The sequence below is a fragment of the Oryctolagus cuniculus genome, chromosome 3 (assembly GCF_964237555.1).
Source record: "Oryctolagus cuniculus chromosome 3, mOryCun1.1, whole genome shotgun sequence".
In the NCBI taxonomy this organism is placed as follows: Eukaryota; Metazoa; Chordata; class Mammalia; order Lagomorpha; family Leporidae; genus Oryctolagus; species Oryctolagus cuniculus.
In genome coordinates this window covers 117,574,968-117,588,504 of record NC_091434.1, presented here as the reverse complement: position 1 = coordinate 117,588,504, position 13,537 = coordinate 117,574,968, and the positions used below count along the sequence as shown (strand labels likewise).

At 45.4% G+C, this 13,537-nt stretch overlaps 1 protein-coding gene across 5 annotated transcripts in view; it reads right to left on the bottom strand.

Annotated features, from left to right (window-relative positions):
- PTPN4 (protein tyrosine phosphatase non-receptor type 4) overlaps positions 1-8,773 on the bottom strand; it is a 193,664-nt gene extending 184,891 nt beyond the window's left edge. For 2 of the 5 annotated variants that reach the window (XM_017342790.3, XM_051848752.2), the window contains exon 1: positions 8,159-8,766. The gene's annotated coding sequence lies outside the window, so the exon portion shown is untranslated. Of the gene's footprint in view, positions 1-8,158 lie in introns of all 5 variants that reach the window. The other 3 variants (XM_051848753.2, XM_051848751.2, XM_002712375.5) reach the window with 3 other exon arrangements.
- Positions 8,774-13,537: the final 4,764 nt, after the last annotated feature.

Genomic DNA, 13,537 nt, shown 5'->3' with positions numbered 1-13,537 from the left:
GGGACAATACTGTATGTCTCCCAGCGAAGCACTAAGAATAGCACAGCATCATTTCTATGCTATTTCTGCCAACAATGCATTCGGTCTGCATGTGAGCAACCCTCAGATGTATCTAAGTAAAAAAAGGGCTGCACTGTCAAGGTCATAAAAAACTGGAAAATACTGAGGAACTGTTCCAAATGGAAAAAGACTCAAGAGACAAGACAATTAAATGCAATGTATGATCCCGAACTGGATCCTGAACACAAGGTAAAAAGAGATACTGATGGGGCAGATGAAAAAATTTGAATGGCATCTAGGGATCTGAAGGAAGTGTTGTGTCAACGTTGAATTCCTGACTTGGTGGTTATGTAGGAGCCTGTCCATGTTTTGGTAACTACACACTAGAATATCTAGGGGAAATGGGCCCGATGTCTATATTTCGCTCTCAAATGGTTCAGAACAAGTCTAAAGAGATTAGAAATGGCACATTCCCCTGAAATGAATGATCAGAATGAGAGATGATTACATAGTTTCACTGAAACTTGAGAACTTAATTAGATATAGCAGAGAGAGGGAAAGGGCCAAAGACAATGCCAAGGTTACTCCTGGGGACATATGAAAGGGAGGGCCTTACTGAGGCCCCTACAGGGAGCCAGGCACACCAAGATGTTCCAGCTTATCTTGTGTATACACACAGTATACAAGTATATATATTTGTTTATATAGGTTACATTAATATAGGTAATATAATATTCAAAATTGGCTGAAAGGGGGCAAACATTTGGTGCAGCAGTTAAAACAACACTTGGGACACCATATCTCACACCAGGGTGCCAGAGTTCAAATCCTGGCTCCACTCCTGATTCCAGTGTCCTGCCAAATATGCACCCTGGAAGGCAGCAGACAATGAATGGCTAAGTAGTAGAACCCCTGCCATCCATCCACGTGGGAGACCCAGACTGAGTTACCAGCTCCTGGCTTCAGCCTGAGCCTGGCCTAATACAGGCTGTTGTGGGCATTTGGAGAACAAACTAGCAAACTAGTGGACAGGAGCTCTCTCTCTGCATTTTCTGTCTCTCTCTTTCATTCCCCATTTCTTTCTTTCCCTTTCACGTTCTCTCCTCCCCTCCTCCTTTCCTTCTCTCTCTCTCTCTCTCCCTCCCTCCCTGTCTGCCTTTAAAATAAAAAGAAATTTGGTTGAGGAGCACTCAGGACCTCCTTGTACTTTTCTTAAGACTTTTCATTAGATTTGACATTATTTCAAAACATTAATTAAAGGCAATTCAGGGGAACTTATGACAACCTTGATGCCTGGCAAAATACGTGGTTCACTGAAGGCGCGCCATAAAAATCACTTGGCTTTTCCTTTCCAAAGGGAAACTGCCAAAGAAGAAATCTTAGCATTATCAGTTCTTTTCCTCTTTCCCCTACATCCAAGTGGGCTCTCAGTTCTAGCCACCTAATCAGCTTCAGCTATAGATGCAATCTTATCTCTATTTCGCATTTCCAGTTCTTATCATTTCTCACCTGGACCACTGCAACAGCACCCTGACTGACTTCATCCTTGCACCATCCTTACATTCTTGTATTTTTATCTAAAAGTCAGAAGTTACCTTTCAAAACCTACATTTAATCTTACCATTCCCTTATTCAAATACCTACAATTACTCCCTAATGTTAATACCAATTTCCCAAGAGGCAGCCTAAATGCATGTTCAGGGCACTGGTAACATAACAGCAAGAAAAAGCTGTTCCTCATATATCCTCACAGTCACACACACACAAAAGAATGAAACAGTAGGTATTAAGGGGTGGATGGAGGGGAAAACAAGAACCTTGATTTGACCTTCCTTACACATATTTTAGGATTTACTGGATGCCAAGGGTGAGTAGGTACCACAAACTCTTCAGTATATACAGCATCTAAAACAGTGCTTTTCTCAATCTTTTTCCCAACTTGGCACCAAAGAAAATGACAATTTTTTTAGCACACTGGAACAAACCAAAGAACTATTTAAAGCCAAAAGAAACCATCCTGGGTGCTCAGATATGCCTCACTGCACCAAACTGGCACACCAGTTGGGAAATTCTATTTTAAAAGCCTCAGTATGATCCCACTCATTGCCCCAACACAAGTACCTTCACAGAGCTTCATCTTCCACTTGGCGCGCGCACACACACACACACAGGAGCAGACAGACACCCACACCCACTCAGAGATAGATATATACAAAGACAACTTGAATTTCTCCAAACACACCATACACCCTTTCATACTTCTGGATTTTAGGACATGCTGTTCTTTCCACCAAGATCAATTCCACCTCATCCTTCAAGACCAGGCTCAAATGCCACTTCTCATTTCCCCCAGATTTTATTACACTCTGAATTCTAATTGTTTATTGACATATGTTACCAACCTAGAATTTTACCTCAAGGACAAGAATGTCTTATTTACCTTTATACCATTGTTCCCACTTTAATGGACATTCAAATGTTTAATTATCACATAAAGGAATGTTCATGTCCTTTCTCCATATACCAAAAAAAAATTTTTTTTTGACATGCAGAGTGGACAGTGAGAGAGAGAGAGAGAGACAGAGAGAAAGGTCTTCCTTTGCCGTTGGTTCACCCCCCAACGGCCGCTGAGGCCAGTGCACCACGCTGATCCAAAGTCAGAAGCCAGGTGCTTCTCCTGGTCTCCCGTGCGGGTGTAGGGCCCAAGCACTTGGGCCATCCTCCACTGCACTCCCGGGCCACAGCAGAGAGCTGGACTGGAAGAGGAGCAACTGGAACAGAATCCGGCGCCTCGACCAGGACTAGAACCCGGGGTACTGGCACCGCAGCCGGAGGATTAGCCTAGTGAGCCGCGGCACCAGCCATCAAAAAAATATATTACTGGCCGGCGCCGCGGCTCACTAGGCTAATCCTCCGCCTTGCGGCGCCAGCACACTGGGTTCTAGTCCCGGTCGGGGCGCCGGATTCTGTCCCGGTTGCCCTTCTTCCAGGCCAGCTCTCTGCTGTGGCCAGGGAGTGCAGTGGAGGATGGCCCAGGTGCTTGGGCCCTGCACCCCATGGGAGACCAGGAAAAGCACCTGGCTCCTGGCTCCTGCCATCGGATCAGCGCGGTGCACCGGCCGCAGTGCGTCGACCGCGGTGGCCATTGGAGGGTGAACCAACGGCAAAGGAAGACCTTTCTCTCTGTCTCTCTCTCTCACTATCCACTCTGCCTGTCAAAAAAATAAATAAAATTAAAAAAATATATATATTAAATCATATAATTATATCATCAGGTTTTCCAAAACAAGAACATCTACTGTAGATACTTTTGTAAAAGTCAGATTTGACACAGAAATTTTCATAACTCTGGAGCATTATCCTAGTCCTTTGGTTTTAGAGTAAAAATAAACCACCATCACCAACAAAGTTTAACAACAGGTAAATAAGTCAGCGCCACGGCTCAACAGGTTTATCTTCCGCCTAGCGGCGCCGGCACACCAGGTTCTAGTCCCGGTCAGGGCACCGGATTCTGCCCCAGTTGCCCCTCTTCCAGGCCAGCTCTCTGCTATGGCCCAGGAGTGCAGTGGAGGATGGCCCAAGCGCTTGGGCCCTGCACCTCATGGGAGACCAGGAGAAGCAGCTTCATCTACCACTTATCAATCAACTCTTCCATTTAAAACACAAAGCTAGAAGCTTTATATGTATCATCGGAATCCTCACAATTCAAAGCCAACAGGCTCAAGAGTGTGTGTGTGTATGTGTGTGTGTGTTTATGTTTAAAATATGAACAACTGCCTGCAAGGAAACAAAAATATCTATTCAAGTGGTAATTAATGGTAAATGTTGTTATAGTATCTATTATTTTTTAAAAATTAGCAAGTTTTTAAAGCAGTATTGCTGAACAACACACTAAGCTAATTAAGTAAAATGAAACAGATGATGGCTTTGGTAGGTAAAATAAAGAGAAGAAACACATAAATAGGATGTACTAAACCATATCCAAATAAGCATATGTTAACCCTAGGGCATTTATTACAGGATTCAAAGCTTGATCGGTTGTGATTGGATTAAGCAATATTCTTTCAGAAAAACATGACTTCTGAGGAAGAGTTAAAGAGGAGGCACATAGACTTGAGAGTTAGGTATGCATAAGAAACAAGAGCAGAGGAAAAAACCATGTTTTATTTTTAAGCAAGAATGAGAAACAAGGGTGATAAAATGAAATTGGTAGAAAGTCTTCAAGGCCAAACGGTTCAGTTTGGAATCGATTTGATAAGTGTTAGGGAACTGCTATGTATTCTTAAAGTAGAAGGTGGCATGCAGAAATGAGGCCTTTAAAGATTCAAATACCGTTTCAACATAATGTACTGCCTTGGATCACAAACATTTTCACCAAACTATTGTAAGGGCTGGGGGGTGGGGGTGAGGTAGGGGAGCGGTTATCCTCCAACCTTTGTGTGTGCTTCACACATATGCCTCAAATAGAGAAACTGCCTAAACAGCAGTTCTTACATAAGGGGTGAGCATGCTGGGAAGAGGAGGCTCTATCAGATATAAGGGCTGTGACTACTAGATGCCACTGTACATTTAAGTAAGAACACAGCACTTAAGAGCAAGAAGGGACGGTCCAGATAATGTTTTAGTGGCAACCCCTTCATTTTCACAAAAGGATTAAACAGAGGCTCAAGAAGTAAATAACTTGCTTAATGTCAAATATATAAACAAATAGAAGATTAAATACTCGACCTCAGATTTTCTAGGAAGTAAAATCTAAAGCTGTGTTGTTCAACAGCGTAGCTAACAGCCACATTTGGCTATCAATTTAAAGTCGATTAAAATTAAACACAATTTTAAATTATTTCAAGTGCTACACAACCACACAGGGTTAATGGCTACCCAATCTAACAGTTCAGAAAAAAAAACCTTTCAATCACATTTATCAATTATACCTCAATAAAGAAGGGATGGAAAAAAGTACTTTTATCATGGCAGTGTTTAACTGGATAACACTGATCCAAAGAACAAGCTTGAGTTAGAGCTCGTCTGAATTCCACTTCCTAGGAACATGACCCTGGACAAGTTATTTAATATCCCTTAGCTTCTATTTCAAGGAGAAGGGAGGCAGGCAGAGAATTAATAATACTTACCTCACAAAGTATACTTGATGATTAAACGGGATAACATGAAAAGCCCCTTGTAGGCTGTCTGGCACTTAACAGACAATAAATACTAATGTTCTTCCCTTCTCAATCCTTTTTTCTCTCTACTACTCTGTATAGCTTCCTGGTTAAAACATCCAAACATGATAATCCACCTACATTAATATCTTCCCCTCAAGACAGTCCAAAGTATCTGATTTTCATTGTTTCCTTTACTAATTTCTTCAAATATTCACACCTTTCTTCCAGCGTTTCTACTAGGAACAATGAAATGAAATGAATGTGAGGAAAAGTGCAGCTAATGAAACCAAAGAGAATGTAATAAATTTCTCCTCTTTTCCCCCATCCCAATTATATTTTACTATGCTGACTTACGCAAATGAAATGAAGTGAAATAAATTATGCTTTTCCCAGATTGTACTTCCACACCAATAGAGAATTCTACCGTACTTCCACATTATAGTCCTTCTCACCATCTGTACTGATTGAATATAGATGAAGAAATAACACCTTCCTTCAACAGTACTTTCCTGGCAAACAATAAAAAGGATTTCCAGAAAGCTAAACCCATTTTCAAGGCTTCATAGCTTACTTTAGTAAACTGGCAGATGTAACAAATCTGGACAACAGCACATTAAAAAAAAAATCTCGTAACATGCAGTAACCCAGAAAAATAAAATTCGGCTCAAGTTTGTAGGCAATGCAATTCTATCAATAACTAAATTCTGTGGAGGAGAATCAATTCATATTTGGCTGCACTGAGTTCACTGCTCTAATAATTAGGAATTCAAGGAGAACTTTTAATCATCTGCCTTTAAACACCCACCAACAAGAGTTCTACATATTTTGGAGAAGTCTTCTCGTAGTTTAAAAGTGACCACATTAACTGACTTTCAGAGAGGAAAAGAAAGCATTCTCGGTAACAGCATCTCCTTGAAATTACCTGGTGGTCTCTTACTTTGTTCCTTAAAGATAATTCATTCAAAAACAAGACCACTGATTTCCCCTTAGGGAGTTCAGAGGAAGTCCTAAACACTAAACAGATAACAATGCACATTGTACTGTCACTTTACAATTCAAATTATGTTTAATAGACAAAAGTAAAGTATTTTAGACATACATACCACAGAGTTATTAAGTTTGTGGAGTCACAAGTCACTAAGTTTAAAAAAAGTTTTTATTATTATCCCACATAATTTGTTACCCCACTTTATACACTACAAAAAAAGTTTGCCATCTATGCCTGTGCCAAAGAAATCTAATTTGTGAGATTTTGTAATTTTTTAAAAGTCCCTCAGTGATAATAAAGTGTACATTGGTCACAGCAGAATAGTTCAAATGAATTTTCCTGAGGCTGCATTCTAAGTACATCCGACCTAGAAAGTATTTTTAGCAAGTGTGTTCAATCAATGCTGGTTTTATGCCTAGCTTAAATTAGAAATTGGGTGTCACAAATTTAAAGTAACAATGTTACTAGGGATCTTTTATATTCTATTAGAATGGGGGGGGGGGGATACAAGTTTGACACAATTCAACACCCACAGCCCTAAAGCTGTTAGAAATCGGGTAATAAAAATCACATCCTCTTCCATTACTACTTTTGAAGAACCTGTGATTTGCTAACTTAATGAACTTTAACCTACTCAATATTAAGAAACATTGCACAATAGAGATGTCTCCTTGTGTTTAAAGATCTCTTGCCAAATGTTCAAAATAGATTAGCTAACGCACAAATATTCCCACATACAAAAATGACGTTTCTCTCAAAAACCATTCAAGATCATATAATGGAATCTCGTGCATGTTTCAATGCAGAACTAACAAAGAATATAAAAATGGCTTTTGTGGTAACTGGAGCATAAATTTATTCTGACAAAAAAATGGTGGTAGTCACAAAATAATTGCACTCTTTCTTATGAATTAGTAAATAAGTTCTGTTCAAGGCACAAATTTGGCTTACAATAGTTTTTAAAAAAAAGTTGAATTTATTTAATCAAATTCAAGCTCAAACTGCTGTATCTAACTGTATTCCATCAAGCACACTCTGAGCTCGGAATAATCTTGCTTTTAGGTCATCCCTCCTCCCTTAAAAGATGAAAAATAATTTTTTTCCACTATCACGTTAAGGTTCAGAAAACCAGGATTTTAAAATGCCCTGGCTTTTACTGTCTTCTTTCTACTCAGATCGTCTTTCACAAATCAGATACACTGGCTTTTTGGATTTCTGCATAAACATGTTTTAAATGTGACCCATGAGTTGTACTGGGTCGACGGGGCCCAAGATCTCGTTCCATAAACTTAGTGTTACCAAAGTCTCTTATTCGAAAAGCAGCTGGTGGACCACAGATAGGTACCTGACAGGTTCTGCTGCAAGCGCTTTGAAAAATCCTACAGATCATCCTTGCACACACTGATGTCACTCCACGGTGCACGCCCCTACAGAAAGTCTCCCATCCTAAGTTTCGCAGAAGCATCCAGACATATACCTGTGCAACCGTGAACTGTTACGTTTTAAGGAAACCCTGGGAAACGCATCCATACAACACAACTTTTTCAGGGGACCTCCTACAGATTCCTGAATACCGGTATATACTGGCAGAAGCGCTAAGAGGCTTAAAACTTCATATAGGGAAGCACGGTCTGCTCATGCAGCTTGCAAGAAGCGCTCACATTAGCCAATAAAAAAAAAAAAAATTCTACCAGCAATGGAAAACTCAGAAGATTCTAAAGCCTCACCTAGAGTTTAGGTACAGAATATTCCATCTCCACCTCATCCCGTCCCTAGCCCCCGGAGCTCACCCATTTACAGATTCCAACTCGATGCCGCGGGAGCTGCAAGAGCAGAGGTCCCAGGAAGGGGGAAAGCGTCATTTTCTCCCCCGCTCCCTTTTAAACCAACCTGGTGCCTCAGCCTGCCCTACCTGGCTCGCCTCCCACGAGCCACACTCGCCCCAGGTAACAGCCTGGCGTGCAGCGCGCAGGGCCGGGAGGCCGGAGGGGACCCGGGAGCCTCTTACCTTCGTATCCCAGCCGCGTCCTCTCGGCTGCAGGAGAAAAGCCCCGAGGCCCGGGCGCGCCCCAGGGAAGCGCGTCCGCCGCGCCGCTCCGGGGGGCTCCCTCAGCGCCCCCCGAGCAGCCGCCGCCGCAGCGGCCGCGCCACGGCCCCGAGCCGCCAGCACCACCTCATACTGCGGGGCTGCCGCGGGCCGGCGCCGCCGGGGAGGCGGCCGGGAGGCGGGCAGCCGGCGTCCTCTCCCACCTCCCTGCGGGGATGAGATAATCCACACACCCCCAAAAGTGCCGGGGGGAGGGGAGCCCGGAGCGGGGGGCCTGGCCCCAAACCGCCGACCCTTTCGGCCAAAGCCAAGTCTCTTTCCTCCCGGGCTCAGGCCCGATTTCAGCCCCTGCAGACCCAGGAGTCCCGGGAGAACAATGTGGGGGAGCCGCGAGGAGCGGAAAAGCGCGCAGCGCGGCGCGAGCAGGCGGGTAATCCTGAGCAGCGTTTGTGTGTGAGAGTGCAGGAGGCGCTCAGTCAACCCCCTCCTTCTCCACCTCTTCCTCCTCCTCCTCCTCCTCCTCCGTCTCCTCCTCCTCCCTCAAGCACACCCCGTCTCCTAGGCCGCAGCATAGCAACCGAACATGGCGGCTGCGCAGGCGCGGCCAGTCAGCGGCCAGGAGCGGCGGCGGCGGCCACAGGAGGCGGTCTCGCGAGAGATGAGGCCACGCCCCTTCCCCCCCCATCCAGCGCCGGGGAGGAGCGGTTGCACCAGCCAAAGCGCGGAGGGACACGCAGGTGCGCGGGAACCCTGGCTGGACGGCGGAGGTGGAGCGCTGTGACCGCGCCGCCGCGCCCTGATTGGCTGCGTGGACGGTGACCCCACCCCACCCCCGCTGGATCTACTGACCTAAGGGATCCGCAGAGGGGCCGGGCGTCTAAGTGCTCTGAGCGAGAGCTCCGCTGCCCGCGCCGGGTGGTGTGGCGGTCCGCGTGGTAGACGCTGTAGGTGTCTGGGTACCAGTTGTGCACCGTGTCCTAAAGCAAAGCCCGAGCCGACGACGTTCCTTCACACAACAGGCGTGGGGGGCCCTCTGTGCGCTTTTAAAAATTGCATTAATCCATTCTAATAAACACGTGCTGGGTGTTTTGAGGCCAGGGCTTTCAGCTGGGTGCATTCTGATGTTTTATTAATGATACAAACTTCTGGTGATGAGGCAGATGCCGCAGGGCTGGGTGATGGCGGCTGACATGGGGGAAGAGCGCTTCGGTCACCCTTCCCTTTCGTCTCAGTTTTGGCAGTGCCACTCCGTGTCCGTGTCGGCAGGCGCCTTCCTGCCCCTTCCTGGTCTTCGCTGCAGCGCTCACCGGAGCCAGCCTTCCTAAAAACATTGTTTCAAAAATCACTTCGCCTCCAAGCCGAAAAATGGCTTATTTACCACATCAAGGAAATTGGTGCCAATCTGAACCACAGCAATTTCTGTCGTCTCTTGTCCCTCGCACGCTGTGCCTCCAGTATTTCCGTTTGGAAAAAAACAATTTGCCAGGGCCGTGTTTTTCTTGCTTTACCCCCGTGCTTACTCTCTTCCCCAAATCTGTGTGGCAGCCAGGGCGCCCTCACTCCTCCCCGAATGCACACTCGGCGCTAGCTCTCCATGGTCTCTGCCTTCCTTCGCGCTGTTGCCGCTGCTAACACGCTCTCCTCCACCCTCAGCACGCAGGCGGCCTCCAACCACAGACTAGGTGGGCATCCTGCCAGAGGTCAGGATGACGCCGCTAGGAAGGTGTCTACCTTTCACAAGGCACATCTCACTACACAGTACTTAGCTCTGTTAAGTTCCAAGCACCGCTCAGGGTCTTCCCAGCACTGCTCCTGGAAAGCAAGATCCTGGCCTTAGTCACCTCTCTAGGGCCCGGTGACACTTCCTGGTCAGAAAGAAGTTTCTTAAAAAGGAATAAAAGACTTGAAATTCTTAAGACTTCTTGAAACAGGCTCATGTCAAGCTCCCAAGTCAGTCCTTTGTTGCGTCCCTGGGTGGGCCTAGTCTTGTCTGGATGTTCCTTACTGAAGCCTCTAGACAGTTGTAACTAGTCTGGCAGCCAATCTTTCCAGTTCCAGGACCTCCCCTGCAGCCTGATCCTCCCACACCCATCTGTAAACCACAGTGACCTTTATAAAATATAAATCTGACCGGTAGCATAAATATAACTAGAGTCTCAACATTGGCGGCGGCTGGAGGGGGACATCCTTTGTTTTGGGAAACTCTGCAGGATGAGCTCTTTAGATAAACAGGCGTGAACCTCATATCCATCTTCTCTTCTTGAGGAAAACTATGAGGCTGCTTTTCCAAAAAATTGAGATATAGTTGCATGCCATGCAATTCACCCTAGAACTGTACAATTTAGGGCTTTTTAGCATATTCATGAAGTTGTGCAACGGTCACCACTGTAGTATTCAATCTCAAAAATTATCACTACTATCTAAATTCCACCCCATGAGCAGTCATTCTAACAAGCGCTAATCCACTTTCTGCAGCTGTGGATTTGCCTGCTCTGGACATTTCATACAAAGGAATAGCACAATATGTAGTCTCTGGTGTCTGGCCTGAAGCCAGACACAAAAATGCCGGAATAGAACTTCCTTTGTAGAAATCACCAGGGTGGGGCCGTCAATTCGAGTTCCTGCTGCTCCACTTCCGATCCAGCTCCCTGCTAATGCACCTGGGAAGGCAGCAGAGGATGGCCCAAGTGCTTGGACCCCTGCATCCATGTGGGAGACCCAGACAGAGTTCCTGGCTTTTGTCTTCTGCCTGGCCCAGCTCCTGCAGTTGTGTCCATTTGGGGAGTGAACCAGCAAATGGAAGCTATCTCTCTCTCATTCTTGCTCTCTCTGTAACTCTGCCTTTCAAATAAATAAAATAAGTCTTGAAAAAGAAAAAAATCACCAGGATGGGCTCTTTGGAGTCACCAATAATCACCATTATTTCTAGAGAAATTTGAACTCACCTTAAATCTACATACCCAGCAACCCTGAAAAAACAGGAATAAATAATTCTACTTTAAAAAAAAGAGAGAGAGAAAGTTTTATGCCCATTTGCCTGGGGACCTTCTGAAGAATAAATTAGGAAACGACAAATTAGTACTTCTCAAATTTTAGTGTGCTTACAGGTCCCTGAGGATTTTGTTTGAAATGCAGGTTCTGGGGTTGGTGCTGTGGCACAGCGAGTTAAAGCCCTGGCCTGCAGTGCCAGCATCCCATATGGGCATGGGTTCTAGACCCGGCTGCTCCTCTTCCAATCCAGCTCTCTGCTATAGCCTGGGAAAACAGTGGAAGATGGCCCAAGTGCTTGGGCCCCTGCACCTACTTGGGAGACCCGGAGGAAGCTCCTGGCTCCTGGCTTTGGATCGGCTCAACTCCAGGCCATTGTGGCCATCTGGAGAGTAAACCAGCAGGTGGAAGACCTCTCTCTCTCTATCTCTACCTCTCTCTGTAACTCTGTCTTTCAAATAAATGAAATAAATCTTAAAAAAAAAAAAAAAAAAGGAAAAGAAATGCAGGTTCTACAGTGGGTGTCTAGCTTAATGGTTAAGCTCCCCATGTGCCTGGGACTGATCCCAAGCCCTGGCTCTTGATACAGCTTAATATGCAGACCCTGGCAGGCAGCAATGATAGCCCACATGATTGAGTACTTTCCACCCACATGAGAGACCTGGATTGAGTTCCTGGTTCCTGGCTTCAGCCCAGCCCATGCCTAGCCATTGTAAGCTTTTGAGGAATGAACCAGTAGGTGGGAGCACTCTCTCTCTCTCTCTCTCTCTGCCTCTCAAATTAAAAACAAAATGAAAAAATATGTAGGTTCTAATCCATTAGGTCTGGAGTGGGGCCTAAGATCCTGCATTTCTTTTTTTTTTTTTTTTTTTTTTTTATTTTATTTATTTTTTTTTTTTTTTGACAGGCAGAGTGGACAGTGAGAGAGAGAGACAGAGAGAAAGGTCTTCCTTTGCCGTTGGTTCACCCTCCAATGGCCGCCGCGGCCAGCGCGCTGCGGCCGGCGCACCGCGCTGATCCGATGGCAGGAGCCAGGAGCCAGGTGCTTTTCCTGGTCTCCCATGGGGTGCAGGGCCCAAGCACCTGGGCCATCCTCCACTGCACTCCCGGGCCACAGCAGAGGGCTGGCCTGGAAGTGGGGCAACCGGGACAGAATCCGGCGCCCCGACCGGGACTAGAACCCGGTGTGCCGGCGCCGCTAGGCGGAGGATTAGCCTACTGAGCCGCGGCGCCGGCCAAGATCCTGCATTTCTAACAAATTCTCTGATCCCTGGACCACCTTGGAATATCCCACTAATCATATAACACTCTTCCTTCAACTGAAGTCTCGGAATATATATTTGCAAATTCTCTACGGAATTATGTAAAATTTTGCTCTCATGTACATTATACTCTTTAAAAATTCAATTGTTCACTCGCCTGTTCTAGATCCTGGGACAGCCGCCTTATACTCAATTTTGTATTAGCACCAACTGTAACTAATTTTCTTGGGCTAAAGGGAAAAGGGCAGAGTACTTCTTGTGGAAATGACAGCATTCTATGTACAGGAAGGTCGAGTGGCCTTACAGCACACTGTATACAAATTTAACAGAAGGGCCCGTGTTGTAGTGCAACTGTAAGCTGCCACTTGCGTCACCAGCATCCCAAATCAGAGCGTTGGTTTGAGTCCCAGCTGCTCCACTTCCCATGAGCCTACGAAGGTGGCCCAAGTAACAGGGCTGCTGCCACACATGTGGGAGATCAGGATGGAGCTCCTGGCTCCTGGCTGCCATCTTGTCCAACCTTCGCCATTGGGGCCATTGGGGAATTAATCAGTGGATGGAAGACTCTCTCTCTCTCTCTCTCTCTCTCTCTCTCCCCCTCATTCTGTGTGTGTTTGTGTGTGTGTGTGTATACCCGTGCCCCGCCCCCACCAATGTCACTCTGCCATTCAAATAAATTAATTAAAAAAAGGTTTAGCGGAAGTTCAAATAGAGGAAAATATTGAGATAATTAAATCAGTTATAAGAATGTCAAATTGAAATGCCCATCCCACATCAATGGGATTCATATTCTCAAGGGAAATGTAATTGAAGCATAATAACATTATCCACCACATTGCATACAAAATATTAACTGAATTTTAAGTTTCGTGAATTTAATTTGAAAAAAAAAAAAAACTGTTCTAAGGATGTGGAAAGCTCTAAGAACAAAGAATTTACACCTAATCCAATATTGACCCATAACTAAGGAACATAATGAAAACCTTGTAACAGTTGGGATTTAGCAAGATTTTTTTTCTTTTTCCACTTAAACCCAGCCTGAAACATTGTTGGCTGTTTGCAGACACTGCGGTTGACTTTGACTTCTCCC